The sequence below is a fragment of the Vulpes vulpes genome, chromosome X (genome assembly GCF_048418805.1).
Source record: "Vulpes vulpes isolate BD-2025 chromosome X, VulVul3, whole genome shotgun sequence".
NCBI lineage: Eukaryota > Metazoa > Chordata > Mammalia > Carnivora > Canidae > Vulpes > Vulpes vulpes.
In genome coordinates this window covers 96,117,044-96,136,896 of record NC_132796.1, presented here as the reverse complement: position 1 = coordinate 96,136,896, position 19,853 = coordinate 96,117,044, and positions in this window count along the sequence as shown.

Here is a 19,853-nt window from a genome sequence, read left to right as displayed (position 1 = left end):
CTTCATGAATATACTTAGAATGTCATATTGTGTGTTTCTTTTCCCTGAATCTACAACATTGGGGTTAGATATTTATCTTATATATACACTTGTCATACCTTTATGAAAGCATTTATCAGATTTATTAAAACTTTTTACTTCAATACTATTTTCATCTAATACTATCTACTAAATCCAATAGGTACTCACTCAACTAACCTCACTGTGCTGAAATAAATTTTGACTTCTTGTGGTGTGGTAAGGTTAAATTACTGGTTCTCAAGACATATTCTCTTATCCTCATAATCAATAAGTCACATGAAGAATTGAATTCGTGACCTTTGTTGTCCCACATTCTCTTATCAAATGAGTTACCTTTACTCTGATATCATAATATTTGTTATTTTTTCTAAAGATTTTATTTATTCATTCATGAGAGACACACACACACACACACACACACACACACACAGAGGCAGAGACATAAGCAGAGGGACAAGCAGGCTCCACACAGGGAGCCTGATGTGGGACTCAATCCTGGGACTCCAGGATCACACCCTGGGCCAAAGGCAGGAGCTCAACCACTGAGCCACCCAAGCATCCCAATAGTATTTGTTCTTAACTTGTATCATACATATAATCACAGTAAATCATCATAGTGATATATCAGGATGGCTGTCCAAAGTTATGGTTCCACTATTCCTTTGTTTATTTATCCCTTTACCATTTCACCAACATGTGAACATCTATATTCCTTACTTTGTACTTTCCTGATCTTACGTTCAACAATTGCAGCAGTTGGGATAGCATATAGAGTATTATGACTAATTATAATTTCTGTGGAACTATTTTAGAAATGATATAATAGAATATGAAATTTACACTACTCAGGCTATCATGTTGTGACCTCAGAAGTAATATTTTGCCTTAGAGTCAATAAGTTATTCTAACCTGTCTTCTTCAAAGGCTCAGTTTTCAAACTGTTCTTAATAAGAACTTCAGGGGATTTGACTAAATTTAACTTGAATTTATTTTTATTATGTATTTATTTAAAACTATTCATAAAAATGCACATAGTCAAATGTATATGCACTGGATTATTATTGTGCAGATTTTAATAATACAAATCTTTCCCTGATATTTTTGCATAGACTTTAAGTTCTTTTCAATAGGAACTTGAAAGTTATGCATGAATTTTTATTATAATTCAAACCTTTGAATGTTTGTTCATGCAAAATTGTATGAATAAGTGCATTTATGCATCACATGAAATGTGTTCAATAAAATACCCATCAATCATCCTCAAGTACTAAAACTAATTACATTAAAAAATAAAACTAATTACAATATTTTATTATTAATTGTTAATTGGGACGATGAAATTGACTTTTATTCCATGACATGACTTTGTGCTAAATAGAGGCACCTGAGAAGAACCTGAAAAATAAGGGTTTTGTTGCTAAGTTGAAAAACTCCTATTGAGTCAAACTATCATGCTAAGCATCTAATAAGGTATCACATACAGTGGTTAGCTAATAGTTGGTGCTTGATAAATAGTTTTCTACCATAGTGGGGAGTCATACTTATATTTGTATGTTTTGTGAAGGAGAGATAGCAAACAGAGCATAGTGCTCTGTCCTTTATCTACATCTGCTTAGGTTACATTTAAAATATTTCAAATCTGCCTGAATAAATTTTCATATTTTGTGTCATCATTTCTGTGACTATTGTTAATAGTGGTCTTGTAAACTTCTCTTGATCATTATTGATGTCTAAAAAAATATATATAGCAATAAAAAGAAACTTAGTTTCCATAGGATTTTTTTTTACTTTGACATTAATAGATAAATACGTATTTTGCCTCCTTTAATGCAGAGACTGCTAGTTAAGCTTTTGGTATTATGTTTTATATGCCAACAGTATAAAAAGAGTTATACTGGCATTGCCTCCAGCTAATATAGCCTTTAACATTGAATTTTCATGGCTATTAAGAATCATTGTGAGGGGGTTCCTGGGAGGTTCAGTCAGTTAAGTGTCTGCCTTCGGCTCAGTTCATGATCCCAGCGTCCTGGGATGGAGCCCCACATTGGGTTCCTTGCTCAGCCAGGGGAGCCTGCTTCTCCCTCTCCCCACCCCTCCTCTCATGCTCTCTCTCACTATCTCTCTCTCTTAAGTAAATAAAATCTTTTAGAAAAGAGTTACTGCGTAAATGTATAAGAAGTGTATAAATATTGTGATATGTCAAAAATGTAAAAAAGTAAATATATAATGTACACATATTACAATTTTTAACTTCAAATTATATTTAATATTTCCAGTATTTCTGCTTATAACTAGGCAAAAATAGCATTACATATGCAACGACATTTTTTAGGCTTTGAAAATGAATAAAAATGACTTTTCCTGTGATTAATGATTTTCATCCTGTCTATTGAGAGATAAAATGGAAAGGCATATGATTTCCCCCCCCTATTTTCAGTGTCAGCAGGAGAGTTTCCTTGGGTGGTTATTGTTCAATCCCAAATCTACCAGTCACTTCTTTTAGCTATTCTTAAATGATTTTTCATTATCCGTAAAGATAGTCAGAAATAGGTTAACATGGTTATATATTGCAATATGACACTGATGTGAATATGGGCATGGGAAGTACAGGAGTAATCCTTTACCTTACAGGGAAATGCAAAGATAACTTTAATGGTTAGCAGCAAAATTCCTCTGAGATAATCATATCCATTTTATTGGCTTTTGACGTGGCATTATTTAGCACCTTTATGAATTATAAAAATAATAGACACACTTTTTAAAGTACAATGAATTAAAACTTAAATTTGCCAAAGAAATAAATGTAAATAATTACTGAGCTGTTTACAACCATAATGGTTATTTTTTCCTTGAAGCATGATTTGCATACAATAAATATATAATGTTTTAAAAAAGTTTCCGGGCTTTAAATTTGGCCGGATATGGCTTCACAGATCTCCCTTTCTCTTTGCACCCCCCCCCTTTATAAGAAGTTGTGAGAAACCTAATCCCTGGTCATGCAATTAATCAGATCAATAGTGCACGTATGCTGGTATCCATCTGCTAAAAGCTGTCATAAATGACACTACCTTACAACTGAATTTCAGAATTATTTGTCATTGCCTGCCACATAGCTCACCTTCTGTTTCAGGTTATAAAATATATGCTTAAAATTTTCCTTTCATTTTTGTGACAATAATTTATATAACTAATGTACCAGACACTTTCACTTAAATGTTCAAATTCTTTGACTATGTAGTGTTTGCTGGAGTTAAAACTTTCTCAGAGGACATAGGGGTTTCTGTGTTGATTTTCCACTTTTGTTATAATAATAGAATAAAAATTGTTGTGCTTTCCTTAACATTTGGCCTCTGTATTTTGGGCTAGGTGTAGTAAGTGACAAAGTAGTAGCTAAAAAAAAGTAAAAGTGAATTTAAAACATTTTATTTGAAGATGACTTTGGTGCCATATCTGGGCTAAGAGTCTATCTCCAGTAAAAGAAGAATTTATTTCCTGCCTTGAAGCAGAAAAGGGGGAGTTTTTCCTGCATTTATTGCTTCTTAATTACCTTCCACTCAAAATATTTTTTATGACAAAAAGGTGCATTTTGGGGCAACATATACTGCTGTCCTCTAAGGCTTGAGAAAATATTATATTAATTTTTAACACTTAATGCTATTATATACATTGCTTGACTTCTACAAGTAATTGCCACTTACCCACCAAGATTTTATCCTACTCCTTATCTTAAAAACATCAAAAAAGACACATTGCATGGTTGACAAATGAAATACTTTACTCCAAAGAAAATGTAAGTAATGTGAGGTTATTTATTGGCAGTAAAATGAAACATATTAGGGAACAAGTATATCTAAGAAAAACAAAAATATAAGTCCACTGTTGGAACACATTTATTGGTGACTGAAAACAAAACAAAAATAACACATTTACTCACTTCTTATTTTGTTTCAATTTTCTTTACCAAGGAGGATCAAATTCAATATGGTGTAGATGGAATGGACATTGAGTAAAAAAATGTAGAATGGATAACAAGTTATATAAGAGACTTTTGGTGACAAATTGTGTGTTCCAAATGCATTCAAGTTTCCTTGATTAAACATATTATATGCCAGGATATTGATACCTCAGAATGCAGCGATAAACACAGCTAACCATATTTGAAAAGTCAACAGAGAGAGGGTGTGATTTTACGAAAAATCAGATCAGAAAAAGAAGTCAAATTTCTTTTTTTCTTTCTTTCTTTCTTTCTTTCTTTCTTTCTTTCTTTCTTTCTTTCTTTCTTTCTTTCTTCTTTCTTTCTTTCTTTCTTTCTTTATTCTTTTTCTTCTTTCTTCTTTCTCTTTCTTTCTTTCTTTCTTCTTTCTTTCTTTCTTTCTTTCTTTCTTTCTTTCTTTCGGGAGGGAGAGGGCCAAAGGGAGAAGGAGGAAAAGAATCTTAACTAGGCTCCATGCCCAGCACAGAATCTAATGGGTGGGGGGCAGGGGGGCTAAATCTCATGACCCTGAGATCATGACCTAAACTGAAATCAAGAGTTAAATGCTTAACTGACTTAGCCACCCCGGTGACCCAAGAAGTTGAATTTATATTGAAAAATAGGATAGTTTCTGTAGTTATACATTGCTCAGAAGGTAATAGCAAAACTCTCATTTACTTCTTTTTTAAAGATTTTATTCATTTGTTCAGAGAGAGAGAGCGAAAGAGAGAGAGGCAGAGACACAGGCAGAGGGAGAAGCAGGCTCCATTCAGGGAGCTCGACGTGGGATTCGATCCCAGATCTCCGAGATCATGCCCTGGACTGAAGGTGGCGCTAAACCACTGAGCCACCCAGGTTGCCCCTCTCATTTACTTCTAACCAAAAAGTGCAGATAGGAAATTTTTACACATTAGCAGAGATAGACAAATTGGTTCCAGATTTTTGCAGGTAAAAGACTTAGATAAATACCCATGTCATAGAGCTTATAAGTGGCATATGGGACTCAAGCATATATCATATCTGATTCCAGAGCTTTCATACTTAACTATTGCTATATAGAGTTTGGATAAATAGCCAGCCAAATTTCTAGACTGGTTTATTGAACATATAATTATGTATGAGAACAGGTATATCATTGAATCATTAATATTAAAAATATTAATATGAATCATTAGTATTAATATTAAAATCATAAATATCAAATCATTAATATTAAAAATATTAGTATGAATATGGTCTATCACAATGACAAATGAAAAAATAAATTTTTCCAAGTAATGATTAATATATTGGTTTCAATGTCAATAAAGGAAGTAGTTGGGGAATCCCTGGGTGGCTCAGAGGTTTAGCACCTGCCTTCAGCCCAGGGCATGATTCTGGAGTCCCAGGATCAAGTCCCATGTCAGGCTCCCTGCGTGGAGCCTGCTTCTCCTCTGCCTGTGTCTCTACCTCTCTCTCTCTATGTCTCTCATGAATAAATAAATAAAATCTTTAAAAAATAAATAAAGGAAGTGGTTTGTGATTATTCATTCAAAAACATTTCATGCTCATGAAGTGGAAGAATAAATATTGTTAAAATATCTATGTTACTGAGAGCAATATACACATTCAATACAATACCTATAAAATACCATTGACATTTTTCACACAGCTGGAACAAATAATCTTAAGATTTGTATGGAATCAGAAAAGACTCCAAATAGCCAAGAGAATGTTTAAAAAGAAAACCAAATAACAACGCCTGAATTGAAGTTATATTACAAACCTGGGATCATCAAGACATCATGGTACTGTCACAGAAACAGACACATAGACCAAAGGAACAGAATAGAGAACCTAGAAATGGACCCTTAACTCTATAGTCAACTAATGTTCTCAAAAGCAGGAAAGACTAACCAATGAAAAAAGGACAGTCTCTTCAATAAATGGTGCTGGGAAAATTGGACAGCCACATGGTAAAGAATGAAACTAGACCATTCTTTACACCATCCACAAAAATAAATGAAAATGTATGAAAGACCTAAATATGAGACAGGAATTCATAAAAATCCTAGAGGAGTACACAGGCAGTAACCTTCTTGACCTCAGCTGCAGCAACTTCTTGTAAGACATGTCCTTAAATGCAAGGGAAACAAAAGCAAAAATGAATGTGACTTCCTCATGATAAAAACTTCTGTACAGTAAAGGAAACAGCATAACTAAAAGGCAACCTACAGAATGGAAGAAGACATTTGCAAATGACATATAGATAAAGGGCTAATACTCATGATCTTTAAAGAGCTTATGAAACTCAACACTCAAAATATAAATAACCATGTTAAAAAATGGGCAGAAAATATCAAGACATTTCTCCAAAGAAGATATACAAATGACCAACAGACACATGAAAAAATGCTCAACATGACTTGTCATCAGGGAGGTACAATCAAAACCACAATGAGGTGGACACTTGACGGGATGAGCACTGGGTGTTTTTCTGTATGTTGGTAAATTGAACACCAATAAAAATTAATTAAAAAAAAACCACAATGAGATACCACATTATACCACTGAGAATGGCTAAAATTAACAAGACTGGAAACAATAAATGTTGGCAAGCTTGTGGAGAAAGGGGAACTCTCTTACACTGTTGGTGGGAATGCAAGCTGGTACAGCCACTCTGGGTAACAGTGTGGAGGTTCCTTAAGAAATTAAAAATAGAGCTACCCTACAACCCAGGAATTGCACTACAGGGTATTTACACAAAAGATACAGATATACAGATGTAGTGAAATGAAGGGTCACCTGCACCCCAATGTTCATAGCAGCAATGTTCACAATAGCCCAACTGTGGAAGGAGCTACCATGTCTGTGGACAGATGAATGGATGAAGAATATGTGATATATATATATATATATAATCACCACTTTCTGTCTTCCACAATTTATTTCATTAATGTTCTGTAGTTCTCAGAACACATATCCTTTGCTTCCTTGCTTAGGTTTATTCCTAGGTATCTTATGGTTTTTGGTGCAACTGTATATGGGATTGATTACTTAATTTCTCTGTCTTCAGTCTCATTAGTGATTAGAATGCAACTGATTTCTCTGCATGGATTCTGTATCTTTTCATGTTGCTAAATTTCTGTATGGGTTCTAGCAATTTTGGGGTGGATTCTTCCACATACAGTATCATGTCATCTGCAAAGAGGAAGAATTTGACTTCTTTGCCAATTTGAATGCCTTTTATTTATTTTTGTTGCCTGATTGCTGAGGCTAGGACTTCTAGTACTATGTTGAATAGCAGTGGTGAGAGTGGACATCCCTGTCGTGCTCCTGATCTTAGGGGAAAGGCTCCCAGTGTTTCCCCATTGAGAATGATATTTGCTGTGGGCTTTTTGTACATGGCTTTTAAGACGCTGAGGAATGTTCCCTCTATCCCTACACTCTGAAGAGTTTCGATCAGGAATGGATGCTGTGGGATCCCTGGGTGGTGCAGCAGTTTGGTGCCTGCCTTTGGCCCAGGGTGCGATCCTGGAGACCCGGGATCGAATCCCACATCGGGCTCCCAGGAGCCTGCTTCTCCCTCTGCCTGTGTCTCTTCCTCTCTCTCTCTCTCTGTGTGACTATCATAAATAAATAAACATTTAAAAAAAGGAATGGATGCTGTATTCTGTCAAATGCTTTCTTTGCATCTATTGAGAGGATCATAGGGTTCTTGTTTCTTCTCTTGCTCATATGACCTACCACACTGATTGCTTTATGAATGTTGAAGCAGTCTTGCATCCTGGGGATAAATCCCACTTGGTCATGGTGAATAATCTTCTTAATGTATTGTTAGAAGTACTAGTATGGCTAGTATTGGCTAGTATCTTGTTGAAAATGTTTGCATCTGTGTTCATCAGGGATATTGGTCTGTAATTCTCCCTTTTGATGGGTTCTTTGTCTGGTTTTGAGATCAAGGTAAGGTTGACTTCATAGAATGAGTTTTGAAATTTTCCTTCCATTTTTTGAAATAGCTTCAGTATAATAGGTTATCTGTTCTTTATATGTTTGGTAGAATTCCCCTGGGAAGCCATCTGGCCCTGGTCTCTGGGTTTTGGTAGCATTTTGATTACTGTTTCAGTTTTCTTGGTTGTTATGGGTTTCTTCAGGTTTTCTATTCTTTCTGTTTCAGTTTTTGTATTTTACAACTTTCTAGGAATTCATCTATTTTCTTGTAGAGGCCTAATTTTTTGGCATATAGTTGCTCATAATATGTTCTTTCATTTGTATTTCCCTGGTGTTCATCATAATCTCTCCTATTTCATTCATGACTATTAATTTGGGTCATTTCTCTTTTCTTTTTGATAAGTCTGGATAGGGGTTTATCTATCTCATTAATTCTTTCAAAGAACCAGCTCCTAGTTCCAATGACTTGTTCTTCTGGTTTCTATTTCATTGATTTCTGCCCTAATCTTTAGTATTTCTCTTTTCCTGCTTAGTTTAGGCTTTATTTGCTCTTCTTTCTGCAGCTCTTTTGTGTGTAAAGTTAGCTTGTGTATTTGAGATTTTCCTAATTTTTTTGAGAGAATCTTATATTGAAATGTACTTCCCTTTAGGATTGCCTTTGCTGTATTCCAAATATTTTGAACAGTTGTGCTTTCATTTTCATTAGTTTGCATGACTCTTTTAAATTCTTTAATTTCCTGGTTAATCCACTCATTTTTAAAAATATTTTATTTATTCATGAGAGAGAGAGAGAAGGAGGGAGAGAGAAAGCAGCAGTGACACAGGCAGAGGGAGAAGCAGGCTCCATGCAGGGAGCCTGACGTGGGACCCAGTTCTGTGTCTCCAGGATCATGCCCTGGGCTGAAGGCAGCGCTAAACAGCTGAGCCACCCGGGCTGCCCCAATCCACTCATTTTTTTAAATATGATGATCTATGATCTCCAAATGTTTGAGTTCCTTCCAAATTAACCCCTGTGATTGAGCTCAAGTTTCAGATCATTTTGGTCTGAAAATATGCAGGGAATAATCCCAATCTTTTGGTATTGGCTGAGTACTTATTTGTGATCCAGTTTGTGATCTATTTTGGAGAAAATTCCATGTGCAGTTGTGAAGAATGTGTATTCTTTTACTTTAGGATGGAATGCTCTGTATATATCTCTGAAGTCCATCTAGTCAAGTGTGTCATTCAAAACCCTTGTTTCTTTGTTGATCTTCTGCTTATACGATCTGTCCATTGCTGTGAGTAGGGTGTTGAAGTCCCATACTATTAATGTATTATTATCTGTGTTTCTGTACTTTGGTTATTAATTCCTTGATATAATTGACTGCTCCCAAGTTAGGAGCATAAGTATTTATAATTGTTATGTCTTCTTGTTGGATATACACTTTAAGTACAATATAGCATCTCTTTTCAGCTTTTACTGCTGTCTTTGGTTTAAAATCTAATTTATCTTGCATGAGGAATTATACTCCAGAAAGAAATGTTTCTACACCCCCTAGGTTTCTGTCTGGAGGTATTTTTAGTTCTAAAATGAGTCTCTTGTAGATAGCATATGAATGGTTCTTCCATTTTATCCAATCAGATACCCTGTATCTTTTGATTGGATCATTTTGCCCATACACATTCAGAGTAACTATTGAAAGATATGAATTTAGTGCTATAGTATAACATATAAGGTCTCTGTTTCTGCAGATTGTGTCTGTTTCTTTCTGGTCTATGTTACTCTTGGGTTCCCTCTTAACTTACAGGATCCCCATTAATATTCCTTTCAGTGCTGGCTTGGTGGTTACATATTCTTTCAGTTTATGTCCTGGAAGCTCTTTATCTCTTCTTCCATTTTGAATGACAGCTTTGCTGGATAAAGTATTCTTAGATGCATGTTTTTCTCATTTAGCACCCTGAATGTATCATGCCAGCCCTTTCTGGCCTGTCAGGTCTCTGTTGATAGGTCTGCTATCACTCTAATGCTTCTCCCTTTGTATGGTAAGAATCTCGTTTCTTGAGCTGCTTTCAGGGTTTTCTCTTTATCTCCAAATTTTGTAATTTTCACTATTATATATTGGGGTGTTGATTTATTTTTATTGATTTTTAGAGGGGTCCTCTCTATCTCTTGGATATGAATGCCTATTTCCCTCCTCAGATTAGGGAAGTTCTCAGCTATGATTTGGTTAAATATACCTTCTGGCCTTCTCTCTCTCTCTTCATCCTCACACACTTCAATAATTCTGAGGTTTGTTCTCTTCATGACATCACTGATCTCTTTTGAAGCCTCTCCTCATGGACTATTACTTGTTTTTCTCTATTTTCTTCAGCTTCCTTCCTATCAACTTGTTTTCCATGCCACTTACTCTTTTTTCTGCCTCATTTGCCCTAGCTGTTAGAGCATAAAATTTAGACCACATCTCAAAATGTTTTTAATGGTGGCCTGATTAAATCTCATTTCCACACTAAGAGATTCTCTAGAGTCTTTAATGATATTTTGAAGCCCAGGTAGTAACTTTATAATTGTTATCCTGAATTCCAACTCTGTCATTTTACTTAAATCCATATCAATTAGATCTGTGGCATAATATTACTTCTGGTTCTTTCTTGTTATGAATTCTTCCTTCTAATAATTTTATCCAAAAAACAATGGATGAATTAGTGAACTGAAATGAAATATGAACCACAACTGAAGCAAAATACACAGTAGACAAATCTGAAAATCTCTGAGACCAGAAAAGAAAAGAGAAAGAGAAAGAAAAAAAAGAAAAAGTAAAATAAAAAAATGAGGGAAAAGGTGGGTCAGGAGAGAATATACTCTCACAGAGTGGACAAAACAGGGTGATCCCCTTTGTACTATGTGCATTTGGTCTGTGTGTTAGAAGATACTAGATTCTAAAAGAAATCTATAAAGAGGAGGGAGGGGCAAGATGGCGGAAGAGTAGGGTCCCCAAATCACCTGTCCCCACCAAATTACCTAGATAACCTTCAAATCATCCTGAAAATCTACAAATTCGGCCTGAGATTTAAAGAGAGTCCAGCTGGGATGTTACAGTGAGAAGAGTTCGTGCTTCTATCAAGGTAGGAAGACGGGGAAAAAGAAATAAAGAAACAAAAGGCCTCCAAGGGGGAGGGGCCCCGCGAGGAGCCGGGCTGAGGCCGGGGCGAGTGTCCCCAGGACAGGAGAGCCCCGTCCTGGAGAAGCAGGAGCTGCACCAACCTTCCCTGCGGAAAGGGGCCCGCAGGGAGTTAGAGCAGGACCCGGGAGGGCGGGGATGCCCTCGGGCTCCCTGGGACACGAACAGACACCTGCGCCCGGGGAGATGCGCCGAGCTCCCTAAGGGCTGCAGCGCTCGGCGGGGCCGGGAGCAGCTCGGAGGGGCTCGGGCGGCGGCTCCGCGGAGGGGGCTGCGTGGCCCGGGAACAGCTCGGAGGCGGCTCCCGCAGAGGAAGAAGCTCTGTGCGGAGGGGGCTACGCGGCTGGGAGCACGAATCCAACAGACCAGGCTCCGGAGCACAGGACGCCGGGACACAGCCCAGGATCCGGCCTCCCCCCGGGACAGGCAGAGGTCAGGAGGGCCCAGGAAAGCAAGGACGCTCCTGCCCCGAGCTGAGCAGATCAGCGGCCTCGCCCCCGGAGCATCCAGGCCCCGCTGACGGAGAGCTCCATAGTTATGTGGGAGCTGAATCCAGGGCTCCAGAGCTGGCTGCCACCACTATGGTTGTTCCTCCCGGGGCCTCACGGGGTAAACCACACCCACTGAGCCCTGCACCAGGCAGGGGGCAGAACAGCTCCCCCAAGTGCTAACACCTGAAAATCAGCAAAACAGGCCCCTCCCCAGAAGACCAGCTAGAAGGACAAGATCCAAGGGAAGTCAAGGGACTTAAAGTATACAGAATCAGAAGATACATCCCTGTGTGTTTTTTGTTTGTTTGTTTATTTGTTTTTTTTTCTTTTTGATTTCTGTTTGCTTCCGCCACCCTTTTTTTCCTTTCTTTCTTTTTCTTTCTCTTTTTCTTCTCTTTTTTCTTTTTTCTTCCTTTTTTCTTTTTCTCTTTTCTTTCCTTCTTTCTCTCCTCTCTTTTTCTCCTTTTCCCAATACAACTTGTTTTTGACCACTCTGCACTGAGCAAAATGACTAGAAGGAAAAACTCACCTCAAAAGAAAGAATCAGAAACAGTCCTCTCTCCCACAGAGCTACAAAATCTGGATTACAATTCAATGTCAGAAAGCCAATCCAGAATCACTATTACGCAGCTACTGGTGGCTCTAGAAAAAAGCATAAAGGACTCAAGAGATTTCATGACTGCAAAATTTAGATCTAATCAGGCAGAAATTAAAAATCAATTGAATGAAATGCAAACCAAACTAGAAGTCCTAATGACGAGGGTTAACAAGGTGGAAGAACGAGTGACTGACATAGAAGACAAGTTGATGGCAAAGAGGGAAGCTGAGGAAAAAGACAAACAATGAAAAGACCATGAAGATAGACTAAGGGAAATAAACGACAGCCTGAGGAAGAAAAACCTACGTTTAATTGGGGTCCGAAGGGCGCCAAAAGGGCCTGAGGGCCAGAATATGTATGTGAATAAATCATAGATGAAAACTTTCCTAATCTGGGAAGGGAAACAGGCATTCATATCCAGGAAATAGAGAGATTCCCCCCTAAAATCAATAAAAACCGTTCAACACCTAGACATTTAATAGTTAAGCTTGCAAATTTCAAAGACAAAGAGAAGATCCTTAAAGCAGCAAGAGACAAGAAATCCCTGACTTTTATGGGGAGGAGTATTAGGGTAACAGCAGACCTCTCCACAGAGACCTGGCAGGCCAGAAAGGGCTGGCAGGATATATTCAGGGTCCTAAATGAGAAGAACATGCAACCAAGAATACTTTATACAGCAAGGCTCTCATTCAGAATGGAAGGAGAGATAAAGAGCTTCCAAGACAGGCAGGCAGCTGGTTGACCTCCAAACCAGCTCTGCAGGAAATTTTAAGGTGGACTCTTAAAATTCCCCTTTAAGAAGAAGTCCAGTGGAACAATCCACAAAAACAAGGACTGAAGAGGTATCATGATGACACTAAACTTGTATCTTTCAATAGTAACTCTGAACGTGAACGGGCTTAATGACCCTATCAAAAGGCGCAGGGTTTCAGACAGGATAAAAAAGCAGGACCCATCTATTTGCTGTCTACAAGAGACTCATTTTAGACAGAAGGACACCTACAGCCTGAAAATAAAAGGTTGGAGAACAATTTACCATTCAAATGGTCCTCAAAAGAAAGCAGGGGTAGCCATCCTTATGTCAGATAAACTAAAATTTACCCCGAAGACTGTAGTGAGAGATGAAGAGGGACACTATATCATATTTAAAGGATCTATCCAACAAGAGGACTTAATAATCCTCAATATATATGCCCCGAATGTGGGAGCTGCCGAATATATCAATCAATAACCAAAGTGAAGAAATATTAGATAATAATACACTTATACTTGGTGACTTCAATCTAGAGCTTTCTACACTCGATAGGTCTTTTTTTTTTTTTCGATAGGTCTTCTAAACAAAACATCTTCAAAGAAATGAGAGCTTTAAATGATACACTGGACCAGATGGATTTCACAGATATCTACATAACTTGACATCCAAACTCAACTGAATACACATTCTTCTCAAGTGCACATGGAACTTTCTCCAGAATAGACCACATACTGGGTCACAAATCGGGTCTGAACTGATACCAAAAGGTTGGGATCGTCCCCTGCATATTCTCAGACCATAATGCCTTGAAATTAGAACTAAATCACAACAAGAAGTTTGGAGGGACTTCAAACACGTGGAGGTTAAGGACCATCCTGCAAAAGATGAAAGGGTCAACCAGGAAATTAAGGAAGAATTAAAAAGATTCATGGAAACTAATGAGAATGAAGATACAACCTTTCAAAATCTGTGGGATGCATCAAAAGTAGTCCTGACGGGGAAATATATCGCAATACAAGCATCCATTCAAAAACTGGAAAGAACTCAAACACAAGCTAACCTTACACCTAAAGGAGCTATAGAAAAACAGCAGATAGGTCCTACACCCAGCAGAAGAAGACAGTTAATTGAGATTCGAGCAGAACTCAGTGAAATAGAGACCAGAAGAACTGTGGAACAGATCAACAAAACTAGGAGTTGATTCTTGAAAGAATTAATAAGAAAGATAAACCATTAGCCAGCCTTATTAAAAAGAAGAGAGAGAAGACTCAAATTAATAAAATCATGAATGAGAAAGGAGAGATCACTACCAACACCAAGGAAATACAAACGATTTTAAAAACATATTATGAACAGCTCTACGCCAATAAATTAGGCAATCTAGAATAAATGGACGCATTCCTGGAAAGCCACAAACTACCCAAACTGGAACAGAAAGAAATAGAAAACCTGAACAGGTCAATAACCTGGGAGGAAATTGAAGCAGTCATGAACAACCTCCCAAGACACGAAAGTCCAGGACCAGATGGCTTCCCTGGGGAATTCTATCAAAAGTTTAAAGAAGAAACCATACCTATTCTACTAAAGCTGTTTGGAAAGATAGAAAGAGGTGGAATACTTCCAAAGTGGTTCTATGAGGTCAGCATCACCTTAATTCCCAAAGCAGACAAAGACCCCCCAAAAAGGAGAATTACAGACCAATATCCCTGATGAACATGGATGCAAAAATTCTCAACAAAATACTAGTCAATAGGATCCAACAGTACATTAAGAAAATTATTCATCATGACCAAGTATGATTTATCTCTGGGACACAAGGCTGGTTCAGCACTCATAAAACAATCAATGTGATTCATCATATAGGCAAGAGAAAAACGAAGAACCATATGATCCTCTCATTAGATGCAGAGAAAGCATTTGACAAAATACAGCATCCATTCCTGATCAAAACTCTTCAGAGTGTAGGGATAGAGGGAACATTCCTCGACATCTTAAAAGCCATCTATGAAAAGCCCACAGCAAATATAATTCTCAATGGGGATGCATGGGGAGACTTTCCCCTAAGATCAGGAATAACACAGGGATGTCCACTCTCACCACTGCTATTCAACATAGTACTGGAAAGTCCTCGCCTCAGCAATCAGACAGAAAAAAAGACATTAAAGGCATTCAAATTGGCAAAGAAGAAGTCAAACTCTCCCTCTTTGCAGATGACATGATACTTTACATAGGAAACCCAAAAGCCTCCACCCCAATATTGCTAGAAGTCATAAAGCAATTTGGTAGCGTGGCAGGATACAAAATCAATGCCTAGAAGTCAGTGGCATATCTATACACTAACAATGAGACTGAAGAAAGAGAAATTAAGGAGTCAATCCCATTTACAATTGCACCCAAAAGCATAAGATACCTAGGATTAAACCTAACCAAAGAGATAAAGGATCTATACCCTAAAAACTATAGATCAGTTCTGAAAGAAATTGAGGAAGACACAAAGAGATTGAAAAATATTCCATGCTCATAGATTGGCAGAATTAATATTAAGAAAATGTGAATGTTACCCAGGGCAATTTACACGTTTAATGCAATCCCTATCAAAATACCATGGACTTTCGTCAGAGAGTTAGAACAAATTATTTTAAGATTTGTGTGGAATCAGAAAAGACCCCGAATAGCCAGGGGAATTTTAAAAAAGAAAACCATAGCTGGGGCCATCACAATGCCAGATTTCAGGTTGTACTACAAAGCTGTGGTCATCAAGACAGTGTGCTATTGGCATAGAAACAGACACATAGATCAGTGGAACAGAATAGAGAATCCAAAAGTGGACCCTGAACTTCATGGTCAATTAATATTCGGCAAAGGAGGAAAGAATATCCACTGGAAGAAAGACAGTCTCTTCAATAAATGGTGCTGGGAAAATTGGACATCCTCATGCAGAAGAATGAAACTAGACCACTCTCTTGCACCATACACAAAGATAAACTCAAAATGGATGAAAGATCTAAATGTGAGACAAGAGTCCATCAAAATCCTAGAGGAGAACACAGGCAACACCCTTTTTGATCTCAGCCACAGTAACTTCTTGCATGACACATCCAGGAAGGCAAAAGAAACAAAAGCAAAAATGAACTATTGGGACTTCATCAAGATAAGAAGCTTTTGCACAGCCTAGGATACAGTCAACAAAACTAAAAGACAACCTACAGAATGGGAGAAGATATTTGCAAATGACGTATCAGATAAAGGGCTAGTTTCCAAGATCTCTAAAGAACTTTTTAAACTCAACACCAAAGAAACAAACAATCCAATCATGAAATGTGCAAAGGACATGAACAGAAATCTCACAGAGGAAGACATAGACATGGCCAACAAGCACATGAGAAAATGCCCCGCATCACTTGCCATCAGGGGAATACAAATCAAATCCACAATGAGATACCGCCTCACACCAGTGATAATGGCAAAATTAACAAGGCAGGAAACCATAAATGTTGGAGAGGATGTGGAGTAAAGGGAACCCTCTTACACTGTTGGTAGGAATGTGAAATGGTGCAGCCCCTCTGGAAAACTGTGTGGAAGTTCCTCAAAGAGTCAAAAATAGACCTGCCTATGACCCAGCAATTGCACTGCTGGGGATTTACCCCAAAGATACAGATACAGTGAAACGCTGGGACACCTGCACCCCGATGTTTATAGCAGCAATGTCCACAATAGCCAAACTGTGGAAGGAGCCTCAGTGGCCATCGAAAGATGAATGGATAAGGAAGATGTGGTTTATGTGTACAATGGAATATTACTCAGCCATTAGAAAGGACAAATACCCACCATTTGCTTCAACGTGGATGGTACTGTAGGGGATTATGCTGAGTGAAATAAGTCAATCGGAGAAGGACAATCATTATATGTTCTCATTCATTTGGGGAATATAAATAATCGTGAAAGGGAATCGAAGCGAAGGGAGAAGAAATTTGTGGGAAATATCAGAAAGGGAGACAGAACAGAAAGACTCCTAACTCTGGGAAACGAACTAGGGGTGGCGGTTGGGGAGGAGGGCGAGAGGTGGGGGTGAATGGGTGACGGGCAGTGAGGGGGGCACATGACGGAATGAGCACTGGGTGTTATTCTGTATGTTGGTAAATTGAACACCAATAAAAAATAAATTTATTATTAAAAAAAAACAAAACCTTTGACCCTAAATGATGTCATTTATGTTAAAACCACAGTCAGTAAAACCAAGACTTCATACCTAAACTAACTGCAGTTTCAATCCTTCAGAAAGGTAACCGTTAAACAGTCAGCATGAGAATTTTCTGTTCAACATTAGGAAGTTTATTGATCGATATGTTTCATTCCCCTTAGGAGGGTGAAATAATGGATTATTTCTAATTTCTTTTTTTCCACTTTCTCTCTACCTTTCAAAAACCTTTCATTTTCTGTAGCCCTTTGGAAGTCTCGTCTGTTCCTGATGGGATACTGCTCAAATCATGAATTGATTAATAAAGTCAATTAGATCTTTAAGATTTACTAGGTTAAATTTTGTTATTTGACAGAACTAAAATTAAGAAAGAGTTGTGAATGTGACATAGGATGATTTCAAATAGGTTTCACAAAAATCTCATAAATATTTTAAAAGAATTATATTTGCCATACAACCTGGACTAAAAGTTATAGAAATACTTTAATAGTTTAAAAAAGACCCTTTCCACCAATTTTGTATTGTCAACTTTCTATTAAGAATAAGAAGGCTGAGGGAATTATTCAATTGCAAACATAGGCCATATTTTATGGAAACGTTTGGGAGACTTAAAATGTGGAGCTAAGAGCCACTGAGAAGAATAGATTAGGGAGCTACTCTCCTCAAAATAGAATGAAGGACATCCTCTGTCGCCTATGAAAAGGAACTCCTTATATGCCCCTGCCACAATTTCATAACTTTTAACATTTTCTAACAGTGTACCACTGTGCCTGTCTTTTCTCACTTTTTGAATGACAGTAACTATGATGATTATCCCTGTGTTGTAATGGTATATTGGTGTCTAGCAGCAGATAGCATTTTAAGTACATAGCTTTCCAGAAGAAGACTATCCATGCTTCAGGAGACTTACCCACTTCTGAACTCACGTTTTAATGTGATCCTTGATTTTTAGCTGATACCATAGTGAGACATGACTTTGGAGGAGGCAGAGAGTGGGAATTACTGTATTATGCCTCTGGGAGGTATGTGGATTCTTGTGGCCAGAAAGTGTATTGTGATAAATTGTTTGCAAATATTCCATCAAAAATGTTTCCCATACCTTTGCATCCCTACCCTCCTCTCCCTCAAGAGGTGAGTACTCTTTGCTTCTTAATGTGGGGGCTGCTATTGTGACTTGCTTTGGCTAGTAAAAAGTGATGGAAATTATAGTCATATTTCCAAACCTTGCCTGAGAGACCAGATAGGTGAGTCAAACTGTTTTGGGCATCCCAAATCCAACTCAGCTCACAGATAAATGTAGCTCCAGCTGAGAACATGTCATTTAGCTGTCTGGATGTTTCCAGGCAACTCAGAAAATTGTGAGAAAATATAGTGTTTACTTCTAGTCACTAAATTTTGGAATACTTTGTTATGCAGCAGTGTATGACAGACATTCCCTATTTAACAATAGTCTTAGGCAAGGCTGAGGAGTGTACTTCTAAAAATAATTAGCATGATGGATTACTTATGTAGGAAGTTTTAGTTTTTAAAATTTATTTTTTGTATGTAGGAATATTATGCACTAATACAGGTATTATTGGCAAATTAAGATATTTTTGCATTTCATAATGACTGGTGGACTGATTCTTTGAAGCATTAAAAAAAAGCATTTAATTTTTTGATAAATATTGGTGTATTCATTTGATGTGATAATCTGTTCATATTTAATTCCAAATTACTTCATTATTATTCTGTGAATAATCATTTTACTATTTAAAAATATGGTTAGGGGGCAGCCCAGGGGGCTCAGTAGTTTAGCGCCAACTTCAGCCCCGGGCATGATCCTGGAGACCTGAGATAGAGTTCCACACTGGGCTCCGTGCATGAAGCCTGCTTCTACCTCTGCCTGTGTCTCTGCCTCTCTCACTCTCTCTGTGTCTCTCACAAATAAATAAATAAATAAATCTTAAAAAATAATAAAAATAAATAAAAATATGGTTAGGGATTTCAAAGACTAAAAAACCACTTAATTGAGTTTTAGACTTCTATCATGATAAAAAAAAAAGTTTCATTGTGTAAGCTCTATCAGTTTCACATAGATGTGTATTAAAAAAATAATGTAGAAAATATCAATAGACCATTAAATCATATAATCATGGAGAGAGAAATTAAACAAATATCTGCCAATTTTATATTTTAGATTTTACCTTATCCTAAAATGGTATGTTTTGTTTATTCAACCAAGACTTAGTGCTATATCCAGGGATAGGATTATATTAGGTAAAGACAGTAATCATCAATAAAGAACTGATTTATATATACAAGGTAAAGCTTCCAAAATCTGTTTAAAATATTACTTTGGAAAGATTTAGAAGAGTTCTGAATTTTAACTCTATGATGATGGTGATGATGATAATGATGATTTGAAGAACAGTGTTCCAGAAATGAGAAAAAAAAGTTATAATTTGATATGGTTGGTCTTGGCAGATTAAAATTCTATCATGGAAAGGACTTAAGTTAAATGGACACAGAGTAAAATTGGTAGAGGTGTCAGACAAGTAAGAGCATGCTGAAGTAGGGACAAAATAATGCAGAAAATAAGCTTCACCTTGTTAATTTTTTACAAATGCTTACCCTTAAATATGCTTTACAAATGTGTGACATGAATTTCTACTTCTAAGTTTGTTGATTTAATAAAATAGATCCTGTTAAAATACACATGATTTTCAAACGTAGAACTTTATACATCCA